The sequence below is a fragment of the Salmo trutta genome, chromosome 12 (genome assembly GCF_901001165.1).
Source record: "Salmo trutta chromosome 12, fSalTru1.1, whole genome shotgun sequence".
NCBI classification, from domain to species: domain Eukaryota; kingdom Metazoa; phylum Chordata; class Actinopteri; order Salmoniformes; family Salmonidae; genus Salmo; species Salmo trutta.
Window position 1 is genome coordinate 63586691 of NC_042968.1, and position 15178 is coordinate 63601868.

The 15178-nt window shown below is 41.7% G+C and overlaps 1 protein-coding gene across 3 annotated transcripts in view; it reads right to left on the reverse strand.

Moving 5' to 3' along the window:
- LOC115203975 (netrin receptor UNC5D-like) overlaps nucleotides 1-15178 on the reverse strand; it is a 327175-nt gene that overhangs the window by 58154 nt on the left and 253843 nt on the right. The window lies entirely within an intron of this gene.

A 15178-nucleotide genomic window follows, 5' to 3' on the forward strand; every position in this document is an offset into this window, starting at 1 on the left:
GAAGCTGCCATTGGTCAAAATCAGAAATCCACCAATCAGAATGAAGAATGGGAGTGAGGCTGCTAAAAAGGAACATTTGAAATAATTATTGCACACAAAGTCATGTAGGTTTGGAGTAACACTGTAAACAAAATATTTCCTAATGACTCACCCTGAATTTAATGTCAATGCTCTATCGATCACTACATACATATAATTCACTGGACCGAAGTAGGCGTTCTGACCCTCACTATTAGAATCAGCCTATGAAAGCAACTCCCAGCCTCCCTTCAACCAATCAGAGGGACTCCCGGCCCCCCCTCAACCAATCAAAGCAAAGCTCTCAGCAGGGTCACACCCTCCAACCATTAGCAATTCAGCAGCCATGTTGCGAGCGAAAGTAATTAGGAATTACAAACTAAACTAACGCTCCACTGATGCTTCCCTATATCGCATGGCTGGCACTGTAAATTGAAATGAATGTGCCTTTGGGTGGAGGTGCTCAATGAGAGTGACTAGCCAGGGCATTTGGGAGCAAAGCTTGATTTATGACTGTGTGTTTGACGACTAAAAATTCGCCCCACCCCACTGGGAGCCCTGTTGGTATGTGTGTCCATTTGCCAGTGGAATACAAGAACCACCAATAACAGACAATCTCAGAGATTGCTTTGCTCTTTGGTAATGCCCCCAATAGACAAATACGAGCAGAGAAATCCATAAATCACCAGTCATGTCACAAGTGGCTTTTTTTTCTCCCTTTGATGGCCAGAGAAGTCTTTCATCATGTGCTTTTAATTTCACTCTTTTCACAGTTCTGCTCCAGAGCGCCAAGAGAAACTAAGCTGGTGGCCCTTCTCTTCCTATCTTCCTTTCTCTCTACACAATTTTTCCTGGCCTTTAATGACTAATCAACCCCCAGGTTGCCTTTCCAACTACTTTCTCCAGCACTGCTACCAACGACATGCACTCAACTCAACAGAGAGGGTCAGTACTAAGAACTTGCCAAACCAAAAAAGGAAGCCATATTGTTTATGATTCTTTTCCCAATTGTGGATGTATGTATTTATTCACACATAAAACAGGGTTATTAGACTTATGTATTATTTCTCACTGTCTAATGATTACCTTTTTGTGTTGTTGCTCATCCAGTCTTTCTCTTCCTCCTCCCCACTATCTCTCCATCTCTCTCTGATGTTTATGCTTTATTGTTTATTTAATCTCTCTCTCTCTCTCTCGATTTGCATTCTGTGGTGGCAGTCCTGGAGTCTGGCTGTTGGGGTTGGGAGTGGAGGATACGGAGGCGGTGATAAGGACATAGGGACAGAAATCCCGGGGAGGGTGGGACATGGATTTGTTTACAGTCATTTGCCACATTTGTTCCAATTAGAAGGCATCAAGCAGCACTGGGTTGAGCCATGTCCACTCTGAGGTGTGTGTGTGTGTATGAAGTGTGTGATCGAGTGATTGCACATAATGAAGGTGTGTGTGTGCGTGTGCTGATAAGTGTCTGATGCTGTCTCCCCAAGTTGATTTGTTCTTAAACCATAACAAAACATTTTAATTGGTGAAGCACATGTCTTAAGCTGAAGGCGCAAACAAAATAGAACACATATATGAAATGGAAATGCTTTATACATTAATTAAAAGTTGCCTAATTAACTGATTCCACAAATGAGAAGCACACGGCTTTTCATGGCCTCTGTCTCCCACAGCCATCTGTTACTCCTGTGTCTGTTCCGTCTGGACTAACTGATACTGGCAGTGTGGCAGTCTGTCTTGATAACCCATCTCGTTTGACTGGTCAGACTGTCCTCAAGTGTGTCATGGTACAGGGTTGTGCCATATCTACTGGTGTCATGACAGGAGCGAGCCAGCAGGGGGCTGGGTGACTGGCACTCCCACGGTGGGAGTGGTATGGAGGCTTTTGATATTTATTGTGACGGTTTGAAGCTGCTTGAAATTGCAGAGATGAAAAAGTTGACATCCGTGGCTAATCCCATGGCAGCGTCCCGCATCCCTCATTTTCAGAGAATTAGCCAAAGGAGCAATAGCTACTACCTCCTAACCTTGACTCAACAACAAAGCTAAGCGCCAATCAGGTCATTCCAATCAGCCCATACATAAAATCAGGTGTAATAACTAATCACTCTGAAACAAAAAAGCAACCGGCCGCCACATTTACATTCATTTACAGTGGAAGTAAAAGCGACAACAAGGCAATTACCAAACATTGCGGCATTTGCCCGTTTCCTTCCATCCAACTCAATTAACTATGAGTTTCATTAACAAGCCCTTTACTCCTCCTCCATCACTCCTTCCTCTCCGTTTCTCCATCCCCTCCTCCCTCAATCATGTCCGGCCTTTTCCCCCATCGACGCTCCGATGACTTTTGGAGAAATCACATTAAACAAATGAGCTTTCGGAATGTGACAGTGACATTACGCTGTGGCGGGGGCGGTGGCGGCAGTGCACTAAACCTTCGGCGTGTCCTTGTCTTATCTCGCCGTCGTTTGGAAATGTTATGTTTATCAGTGAATAATTACATTTTAAGCACTTTAAATTACTTTGGATCAGCCGACTTAATGATTAATTACAATTTGGTGGTGGAAGATTGGTTGCTTAATACGAAGCCTAATGATTGTGAAGTAAATTTTTTTCCTCCCAAAGTTATTGAAAAGTATTTTTTTCTCTCCACATCTCCAAAGTTTCTTCCTTTATTGCCTTGAGTAATCTGTGTGATCATCTTCTTGACAGTTAATATGGGCCTTTCATTGTGGCTGATACTGTAATTGTGTTTTCATTATGCTACTTTCATCATTTACCAGAGATGATCCTTCACTTCCTATTGCGTTACATTTGCAACACAATTAAACATGGCAAAAATATTTTATTTTCTGCCGGATCTATCGAGAAACCAGGTGTACAACGGAACCATCTTGGCTCGGATAGGAACCCCATTGTAGCTCTAGCTTCTTGCTTCTTGCTTTTCACTTTCAACAAAACAGCCAGGTGTTTATACACTTCCCTCTGCATGTATTTGGACAGTGATGCTATTTATTTATTTGTTTGGCTCTATACTACAGCATTTTGTATTTCAAATAAAATGTTTCATATGACACAACAGTACAGAATGTCACCTTAAATTTGAGGGTATTTCCAAACATACAGTATCTGATTTAGAAGTCATAAGTATTTGGACTAATTCACTTATAGTGTATTAAAGTCGTGAAAAGTTTAGTATTAGGTCCAATAGCACGGAATTACTACATCAAGCTCTACAAGCTCGTTGGATGCATTTACAGATTGTTTTGGGTTATGTTTTGCCCAATAGGAATTGAACGGTGAATAATGACTGGACTCATTTACTTTCTAAGTGAGTATATACGATGTTTCTTTACACTTCTACATGTAAATGAATCCTGATAATGCCATGATTAATACAAATCATGAATGAATCATAAATAATGATGAGTGAGAGGCTACAAAGTTACAGAGGCTACAAAAAAAACATACTAATCTCTCACCATTGTTGTAGGGTATGATTTTTGTCCCTCTGTAACTTTCTCACTCATCATCATTCATGACTCATTTATGATTATCCATAACCACGGTAGCATCCATATTCATCTAGAAGTGTTCACAGACATCTTATATTCTTACTTACTATAAAAGTGACTCCAAAATTACACAATACATTTTTTTTTTAAATTCAATTCCTATTGGGCAAAACATAACCCGAATCACAACCAAAACAAGCTTTTAAATGAATCCATGAGTCATTGTGTGCACGGATTATGGGACCAAATACTAAACGTTTGACCACTTTAATACACTATAAGTGAATTTGTCTAAATACTTATGACTTCTTCAAATGGGGGCACTAGGTAATAAAGTGCTTTCATTTCTAAAAGGTAAAACAGATATGTATGTAAATACCCACAAATAAAAGGTGACATTCTGTACTGTCACCTGGTATGAAACATTTTATCTCAAATCCAAAATGCTGGAGTATAGAGCCAAATTCAAAATGTTACCTTTGCTGTCCAAATACATACAGAGGGGAGTGTAGATAGCGCCATCAAGCATCTACTTCAGATGTGTCTGCTCCAGTCACAGTCCCCACCAGCTGTACTCTGGGACACAAGCAGTGACTGACTTTGCCATTTTGGCTCCATTACTACTGAGCCAGATGGAGTGACATTCAGGGGTGTAGTGTTGCCGGAGCGCACCGGAGCCTCTCTCCACCACTTCTCACAGTGGTGCCTGTTTACTAAAGTTAGATCAAAGGGTCAGGGGATCAGGGGTGTATCAGGGGATCAGGGGTGATCAGGGGATCAGGGGTGTAGTGTTGCCGGAGCGCACCGGAGCCTCTCTCCACCACTTCTCACAGTGGTGCCTGTTTACTAAAGTTAGATCAAAGGGTCAGGGGATCAGGGGTGTATCAGGGGATCAGGGGTGTAGTGTTGCCGGAGCGCACCGGAGCCTCTCTCCACCACTTCTCACAGTGGTGCCTGTTTACTAAAGTTAGATCAAAGCTGAATCGATGTCTGCAAAGTCATATACTATTTTATTAGTATTCCACACAACAATAGAATAGCAAAGTATAACGATACTGTTAAGACCAAAAACACCCCTTTATTTCTTATGAGATTTTAGGATGATTAGCTGAGTGGTCGCGTTATTTTTCTCATGTGGCTAAAAGCCAACAGTGTGCGTGACACGGCATCACTAGGCAAAATATGTGCTTTGATTGAAACAAAATAAAGGTAGGTCTAGCTATACTATTTGTTACCACCAGGGATGGGCAAACATGACAAAATACTGATACGAAATACCATAAAGGTCAAAGTATAAAAATAAACTACAAAATACTTGTATTTGTAATGTAATTAATTAAAATACACGTATTTTGTATTGTAAAATACAACAATAAATGTGCAAGTAGCTGGCCCGAACAGCATCAACATTCTCAGTAACGGTTACAAAAACGTGTTTCTTGCTATGACTGTTGTGATATGTTGTTGTTCATCTACCTTAGTTGATCAAGTCACTCCGGATAAGAGTGTCTGCTAAATGTAAATGCATAAATTAACATACCAAAATGAACTGCAAAGCTCACTGGGTATTATTATTGGCTTTGTTTCAGGGCGAAGCTCATTAGAGTAATACTCAACATGATTTACAATTGTTCATTTTTACATTGCCATTTTAGCAGATGCTCTTATCCAGAGCGACTTACAATTAGTGCATTCATCTTAAGATAGCTACAGTAGGTGACACAACAACATATCACAATCGTATTAAGTACATTATCCCTCAGCAAAGTATTTCTCAAGATTTTTACATATACATTTATATTTAGTTAATTTAGCAGATGCTCTTATCATACCATAGTGCTATCAGACTTCTGATACCAATGCAGGGTGAAAGGGGGGGCAACAAAATGTGAACCACAATAAAATGGTGAAGTATTATGAAAATACAAATTACAGTATTTTGTACGTACAAAATACTAAATACATCGGAGAGTAGTTCAGCCCAGTGTAATACAAGTGACAAAATACTCAGAAGTAATTAATTTTAAATACATTTAACAATACTGCCCATCTCTGGTCACAACCATCTGCTCTAATTCGCTCACGAAACCGAGATAATTCAAGAAGATCTAAATGCATATTCCCATGAAACTGATTGAGATCAAATGATCATCAGTAAAACAATACTTCATTATTTACGATTAACAGTTTAAGTATGCCTAATTTGATGTTTGAGGGTATTAAAAATCAAAACATTTCTTGAGATAATATGTGTGGACATAGGCAGATGTTGCATTTAGGATGCATTTAAAAAAATCGTTAAAAAAAATTCTCCCCAATTGGTAGTTATAGTCTTGTCCAATCGCTGCATATCCCCTACGGACTCGGGAGAGGTGAAGGCCGAGAGCCATGCGTCCTCCAAAACACGAACCTGCCAAGCCGCTCTGCTTCTTGACACACTGCTCCCTTAACCCAGAAGCCAGCCGCACCAATGTGTCAGAGGAAACACCGTCCAACTGGAAACCGAAGTCAGCTTGCAGGCGCCCGGCCCACCACAAGGAGTTGCTAGAGCGATGGGACAAGGCAATCCCAGCAGGCCAAACCCTTCCCTAACCCGGACGATGCTGGGCCAATTGTGCACTGCCTCATGGGTCTCCCGGTCACGGCCAGCTGTGACACAGCCTGGGATCGAACCCGGCGTGTAGTGACGCCTCAAGCTCTGTAATGCAGTGCTTTATACCGCTGTATCACACAGGAGAACTTAAGGATGCATTTTACGCATATTCTAAAATGCTAAACGATAATCTGTCGGTACAAACATTGATTGAGAAATTATAACACCATTTACATTTTTTGGGGCGTTCCAGTACCTAACAAAACAGCACTACACCATTGTTGACATTGTCTGAGCGAACAGAACAGAGAAACAGAGAAGTGATATGTGAGGACGCTGTGATGATATATGGTGCATTGCTTTCAAACAGTATGGATAATCACAACCATTACATATGCATAGATAAATCCGGTGAACTGTCGGCAAGTTAGTTAATGTTGAGTCAAATGTTGATTCATATGTGCACTGCTTGTATTAGCTCAGCAATAATGTGTTTTCATGAAATCATAACACGATGCAAATTGCATCAAAATGTGAAACACCATTCAAATAAATAGCATGACCAAAGTAAATTAAGTCTTGGCAGCCAAAAACACACAGTAGGTCAGCTGATCAACTGTAAACAGTTTCTGAACCTTTCTCTGATCCAAAATGTCTCCCGAGCTACATTCTCAACAGGGGTGGTAAAGTCCATTAAAGTGGAACTGACAGCGTTTTAGCAACATGAAATCGTATTATAATCTGTTCACATACTCCCCCAGGAAGAAGATGACACTCTTATTTTTTTATTTTTTTTACATTAACTGAGAAGCAAGCACTTAGATACGGATATGTTCACATTTTCATACTTTCATAGAATGCTTGGGAATGACGTAGAGTGAGGCATTTGTGAATATTCTATAGCAACATAGAGTGGGAAAGCAGCAGTGTTTGTACAACTGATAGACCCTGCAGTAAATAAAACCTAATGGGAGAAAACGTACCTCAAAGTCCGTTCAAGAACGTAAAATAATGATTTTGGAAAACGTGTCGTTCAGTACAAACTGTTCCGCAACGTAGCAAACGTTCAAGCGAACTGAACGCACATCAGGACCGGACTCTACACAGAACGGTGCACCATAACCAACCAGAGCTACAGTAGGCCTATATGCAAATAAGCCATTTGCCACATGGGCCTGCCATCATTAACTTTGAACTGGACTGTGTGTTTACAGGCAGTAACAACAGCACGATTTTAGATCATTAGAAAGCATTTACCAAAATTCACCAAATACACCTGAATGGATTTCTGTAAATATATAAATACCATGGGAGTTCACTTACATTTGGGAACTTTACAGTCCTATTGGTCAAACAACCATCAACATGTAGGCTCTCTCTCCCTCAGTTGCCTATGTATGTACATCAAAAACAACAAAGAGATCAGCAACTAATCAATGTTAGACCGAGCCAGATGAGCTAAAATCTAATGAGGAAATAGTAGATAAACCCTCTCAAACTTTTTAAACTTGCAGTTGACCATCACAATTGCACTGATAAACGATGGTGAATAGTAGCCTGCTCACCATTCTGTAGCTGGCCTGCCAAGACATGCTTGTCCCAACCCATGTTTCGACAACCGAATGGGAACTTGCCTGCCTGCCCTCCCATTTGATTGATGCCAAATACATTTGATTGACACCTAAGAGATATGCTAACTGTGGATAACAGTCGTTCAAGTTCAACATAGCTAGCTAGCAAGGTGATTCACAATTCTTGCTAGATAACCAAATGACACCTGTATCTCTAGCTGTAGCCACCGAAAAACGATATGACGGAAAAGTCGTCCACTCACCCACTCCTCCAATGACGTGACACCTTCCCAGCAGCTAGCGAGCTAATGTTAGGATCCTTATAATTAGCTTTATAAATAAATAGCTACAAAAATAGATAAGCTAACCTATTAGCCACGTTATGACTGACTTGAAACAGTGCCTCCCGAAGTGCTGGAGGCAGCAAACAATGAGATTTACATCCTGATATCAATATGTATTGGTGAGTAAGGTACACAACATGACCAAAAGTATTTAGACACCTGCTGGTCGAACATCTCATTCCAAAATCATGGCCATTAATACGGAGTTGGTCCCCCCTTTGGTGCTATAACAGCCTCCACTCTTCTGGGAAGGCTTCCACTAGATGTTGTAACATTACTGCGGGGACTTGCTTCCATTCAGCCACAAGAGCATTAGAGAGGTCGGGCACTGATGTTGTGTATTAGGCCTGGCTCTCAGTCGGCGTTCCAATTCATCCCAAAGGTGTTTGATGGGGTTGAGGTCAGGGCTCTGTGCAGGCCAGTCAAGTTCTAACACACCGATCTCGACAAATGATTTCTGTGTAGAGCTCACTTTGTGCACGTGGGCATTGTCATGCTGAAACAGGAAAGGGCTTCCCCAAACTGTTGCCACAAAGTTGGAAGCACAGAATAGTCTACAATGTCATTGTAGGCCTAGCTCGAACCATGAAAAAAGCCCCAGAACATTATTCCTCCTCCACCAAACTTTACAGTTGGCACTATGCAGTCGGACAAGTAGTGTTCTCCTGGCATCCGCCAAACCCAGATTCGTCCGTCTCGCTACCAGATGGTGAAGCGTGATTCATTACTCCAGAGAATGCTTTTCCACTGCATTGAACTGCATCCATATAATCTGCCAACAAAGCCTTACTCTACGTCATGATATTTGCAGTCAAATAAAACCTATTTTTAAAACTTCTTATAAAGTATATATGATGTCTGTTTGTTTCATATCTGCAAAGTAGTTAAAACGCTGTCAGTTCCACTTTAAGTGATGTTTGGTTAGAGGAGATAAGTTATAGTTATTCCCCAGATTCATATGGAGATGTTCAGACGGTTACTTTCCCACTGTAGATGAGGATATCTCCTTGGTTGAGAGCCATGTTGGAGAAATGGCTGGACTTCTATGTATTATTTAACAACTGTCTTGCTTCGCTGGAGTCACATTCATGAATGTATAAACTAACTCAATATAGTTTAAAATGACTAAAACCAAATCAAAACTATGTAGAAATTATAATGGACCTACATTCATACAGTTTCTTGACTGGGTCCAGCTTGCTAATAATCCCCAAAATGAAAGCTAGACAGTTCGGGAGCATAGAAAACTCCAAAAACGATGGATACTTTCAAGTTTCAAGTTTTATTAGCCATATACGGGATACACATGGTAAACACTCTCCACTGAAATTCTTACTTGCACGTTACTTCTGGACAATGCAACAACAATAAGAAACAATAAAAGATAAGAATACGAACATAAGGTACATGGCCCAGTAGAATAGATTAAAGATTTGAGCATAAGTACAATACAGGAAGGCACAAATTATAGTCCAATATTTACACGTGTTTTGGGGAAGGGGCGATTGACTGCAAGAGTTTAATTTCTACAGTATTTAGCAATCAAAATAAGAGTCTAGTAGTAGCAGTTGTGATGTGTGTAGCATGAATACACTGAGTGCGCAAAACATTAAGGACACCTGCTCTTTCCATGACATAGACTAACCAGGTGAAAGCGATGATCCCTTATTGATGTCACTTGTTAAATCCACTTCAATCAGTGTAGATGAAGGGAAGGAGACAGGTTAAAGAAAGAATGTCAAGCCTTGAGACAATTGAGACATGGATTGTGTGTGTGCCATTGAGAGGGTGAATGGGCAGGACAGAAGATTTAAGTGCCTTTGAACGCATTATGGTAGAAGGTGCCAGGCGCACCGGTTTGAGTGTTTCAAGAACTGCAACACTGCTGGGTTTTTCACGCTCAAATGTTTCCCGTGTGTATCAGAAATGGTCCACCACCCAAAAGGACATCCAGCCAGCTTGACACAACTGTGGAAAGCATTGGAGTCAACATGGGCCTGCATCCCTGTGGAACGCTTTCGACACCTTGTAGAGTCCAAACCCAGACGAATTGAGGCTGTTCTGAGGGCAAAAGGCGGTGCAACTCAATATTAGGAACATGTTCCTAATGTTTTGTACACTCAGTGTATATTTTTAAATACTGTCTCTCTCTGTAGGACAGTGTGGTGGACTGTCGGCTCTCAGACCTTCGTGTGGAGGACACTATAGAAGCTGTCCCTACAGTGACAAGGACAGGCAGAGACTGGGGAGACTGGACTACATGCTGCTGAGGCTGCAGACAGAGCTGAGGGACAATCACACCCTCACAGGACACACCCTCACAGCCCAGGTGAGCACACTACGATAGGCCAGGGTAAAAGGACACACACAGGACAGGCAGGCAAACATTGACTGGCAGAGAGTCGACATTTGACTGGCCTGGTCCCAGATCTGTTTATGCTGTCTTGCCAACTCCTGATTTATTTAAAACACTTTTCTATTTTTTTTGCTTACGGCACCTGGTATTCCCAGTCCGTCTCTGGTCCCGTTACTAACCAGACACGACCCTGAACAGGCGAGTTCAGGGTGGTATTACCACAAGCCATTTTTTTTCTCTCCCTGAATTAGGTCACTTGGCTCATCTCTGCAACTCCTCATTGGGCTCGGGAGAGGCGAAGGTTGATTCATACGTCCTCCGAAATATGACCCACCTGGCCGCCTACTTCTTATCACACTGCTTGCTTACACCCGGATGTCAGCCGCACCAATGTGTCAGAGGAAACACAGATCGACTGACGACCGGAGTCAGCTTGAAGGCGCCCGGCTCTGCCACAAGAAGTTGCTAGAGCATGATGAGCCATGGAAAGCCCCACCAGCCAAACCCTCTCCTACCCCGGACTGCCGGTTGTGACACAGCCTGGGATCGAACCCCACTGCCCCACCCACGACCCATTCTCTTGCCAACTCCTACTGTATGATTGTTGTCATACCGTGTTGCTATAGGAGTTGGCTATACATAGGAGTTGACTATATGGCACAATCTGATCGAAGATCACACTAACATTTGGCTGATTGTCAGAACAGAAAGAGTGAATCTTCAGTGTACTGAAGGACTACTCTAGAAATAATTGGCTTTGGTACAGTAAAGATAGAAAGGCAAATAGGACGTAGTTGGTTTGAGTAGCACCTGAATGTAAGGGCTAGCGGTTAAGCATCATAGGGGACCAAAATTGCTTTAGGTTGTGGCACTCCAGTTAGTGTGAATCATTGAGGACATACAGTACCAGTCAAAAGTTCGGACACACCGACTCATTCAAGGGTTTTTCTTTATTTTTACTATTTTCTACATTGTAGAATAATAGTGAAGACATCAACACTATGAAATAACACATATAGAATCATGTAGTAACCCAAAAAGTGTTAAACAAATCAAAATATATTTTATATTTGAGATTCTTCAAAGTAGCCACTTTGTCTTGATGACAGCTTTGCACACTCTTGGCATTCTCTCAACCAGCTTCATGAGGTAGTCACCTGGAATGCATTTCAATTAACAGGTGAGTCTTGTTAAAAGTTAATTTGTGGAATTTCTTTCCGTCTTAATGCGTTTGAGCCAATCAGTTGTGTTGTGACAAGGCAGGGGTGGGATATAGAATATAGCCCTATTTGGTAAAAGAGCAAGTCCATATTATGGCATGTACAGTTCAAATAAGAGAAGGGATATGACAGTCCATCATTACTTTAAGACATGAAGGCCAATCAATGCTGAACATTTCAAGAACTTTGAACGTTTCATCAAGTACAGTCGCAAAAAACATCAAGCGCTATGATGAAACTGGCTCTCATGGAAAGGAAAACCCAGAGTTACCTCTGCTGCAGAGGATGAGTTCATTAGAGTTACCAGCCTCAGAAATTGCAGCCCAAATAAATTCTTCAGAGAGTTCAAGTAACAGACACAACTCAACATCAACTGTTCAGAGCAGACTGCGTGAATGAGGCCTTCATGGTCGAATTGCTGCAAAGAAACCACCACTAAAGGACACCAATAAGAAGAAGAGACTTGCTTGGGCCAAGAAACATGAGCAATGGACATTAAACAGGTGGAAATCTGTCCTTTGGTCTGATGAGTCATGTCTTTGTGAGACGCAGAGTAGGTGAACGTATGATCTCCACATGTCCCACAGGTTCCCAACAAGAAGCATGGAGAAGAAGGTTGTGATGATGTGGGGGTGTTTTGCTGGTGACACTGTCAGTAATTTATTTAGAATTCAAGGCACACTAGCATGGCTACCACAGCATTATGCAGTGACACGCCATCCAATCGTGTTTGCGCATAGTGGGACTATCATTTGTTTTTCAACAGGACAATGACCCAACACACCTCCAAGCTGTGTAAGGGCTTTTTGTCCAAGAAGGAGAATGATGGAGTGCTGCATCAGATGACCTGGCCTCCACAATCACCCGACCTCAACCCAATTGAGATGGTTTGGGATGAGTTGGACAGCAGAGTGAAGGAAAAGCAGCCAACAAGTGCTCAGCATATGTGGGAACTCCTTCAAGACTGTTAGAAAAGCATTCCAGGTGAAGCTGGTTGAGAGAATCCCAAGAGTGTGCAAAGCTGTCATCAAGGCAAAGGATGGCTACTTTGAAGAATCTAAAATCTAAAATATTATTCCATATGTGTTATTTCATAGTTTTGATGTCTTCACTATTATTCTACAATGTAGAAAATAGTAAAAATAAAGAAAAACCCTTGAATGAGTTGGTGTGTCCAAAATTTGACTGGTACTGTATGCACTAGTAAAGGTAACTATCAAACATGTTTACACTGACACCCCGTCTTGGGAAAAGGGTGCCATTTGTAGCGCAGACCTAGCATTGGAAGAATCAACTATTATTCCTCCTGTGCAGGGTGAACCTTGCATTGGCCTACACTGAACTGACAGAGGAGCTGGTGTTGAATGCTGCACTGTACCCAATGAACAGCATTCTCACATAGGTGTTTTCTTGCTTGTCCAGTTGTGTTACGGCCATGTCAATAGCAATGAAATGGCATCTTCCATGGATCTGTAGGAGCGGTAGGTAAATTGGAGTGGGTCCAGTGTTTCTGGCATGCTGGCCTTGATGTGACCAGCCTCTTGAAGCACTTCATGATAGCCGGGGAGAGTGCAATGGAGCGATAGTCATTTGGGCATGTCACCTTGTTTTTCTTGGGCACTGGAACGATGGTGGTGTCCTTGAAGTAGCCTGGGACAGGGACAGGTTGAAGATGTTTGTTTGTTTTTAATATCTCCTATCATCCAGAGTTTTTGGTTGGGGTATGCCCGGATTGTTATTGTCGGTACAACATCATCAACACATCAGGGGCGAAAATCTGATATCAACTTTGGAGGGGACAATTACATGACATTTTCTCAAGAGCAATTCCTGAGGGGGACACCAAAAGTAGTGCTGTAACACATAGCCTACATTGTAATATGGTAAATGTATATTGACAAACCAAAGAAATAAGGTGTTTGCCGTACTCCTAACTACCGGTACCCAAAACTACACAACTAATCACAACAGCAATACCATTGCCTTTAACAAATCTTAGTTCAGTCACCAGTTTAAGTTGAGAGTGGGGGTATCCATGGCATTTTCCAATTATGTTCCTATTTTACAAGTCAAAAAAATTGAGAACCTTTCATAATGTTGCCAAACAAAGACTCAACAAACTTACCTGAGACTCCGTCTCTGCCAGTCTGTGCCTGCATATCTGTCCCCAACTCTGCTGTCTGTGTGCCATCTGTTGCCTGCTCTGCCTAATGACATCATTGTGAAACATTTCCATTAGAATTTCATTTCTTTCTTATGAACATTTTATCAACTAGTCTTTGAGATATTAGGCTACTAGGGTTCTTACTTTGCGTTTTGGTGTACCGAAAAATACTCTGATGTCCGTCTTTTATTTCTCTGCCATTTTTCTACCTGGCTGGCTGGCTACACACACACACACACACACACACACAGTGTGTAGGTTATTTACAGTAGGAGATGGGCTTCTATCATCTTATCTTTTATCATTCTATTTGGGCTTCGATCTAAAAGGTAGCTAGCAAATGTGAAACGGATTAAAATGACAAGAGTTGACAGCTGTATGAGTTCACCATTTACACAACATATGCTACAACCTTTTGTAATTTTAATAGTTTGTTTCATATTGGCTGGCTTCCAACAATAGCTGAATTTGCAAAGCAAGCGAGCACCAATTCCGTTTCAGTGGTGTTTGCTATAATCTTTGCTACCCGGGTTAAATAAAATAAATAAAAGTTCCCTTGCGACAATTTAGCTTTTGCAACGAGACCATTAAATATATTTAAGACAATGGTAGAAGAGAGTGTAGTTCTGTTCAGTTTGGACTTCAGTTTATCGCTAACCTTATCACAGGGACTTTGAAGCACTAACTTACATCATCTGCATGCTGATCTTGGAATAAATTGACGATAGCAAAGATTCCATCTTTGATGAGGCCACATAAATGGAATAGGTACTAGCTAGCTTAATAGTTAATATTTGCGCGCTAGCTCTGCATATTCAGCTAGTGTGTGTGCACGATTGACTGGATTAACCTCACGTCAGTTACGTTCATTGAGTGCCTTTCAGACAGTAGACACGACCCCTCTGTTACCTTGCCAACTAAGGAACTGGCAGTGTTCAAACCATTGTGAGGCAAAGGGTGGGGGGGGTCGCAATCTTTTGAAACTTAAAAACGGGCTATTAAGTGTCTATAATCAGCACAATTGCTTTCATTGCGTATTATTAATATTATTTAAATTACATAGTTATGTTTCAGTGATATATTGGGGGGGACAAATCAAATTTTTCCCAGGATGGGGGGGTCGTGTCCCCCCCGTCCCCCCCGGGATTTCCGCCCCTGCAACACATATCCAAATGAAGCCTGTGACTGACGAAGAACAGTATTGATGTTGATGGATGTCCCGGGTGGATAAATCTTTGAACATACACTACATGACCAAAAGTATGTGGACACCTGCAATCATGGGCATTTATATGGAGTTGGTCCCCCCCTGTGCTGCTATAACAGCCTCCACTCTTCTGGGAAGGCTTCCACTAGATATTGTAACATTGCTGCGGGGACTTGCTTCCATTCAG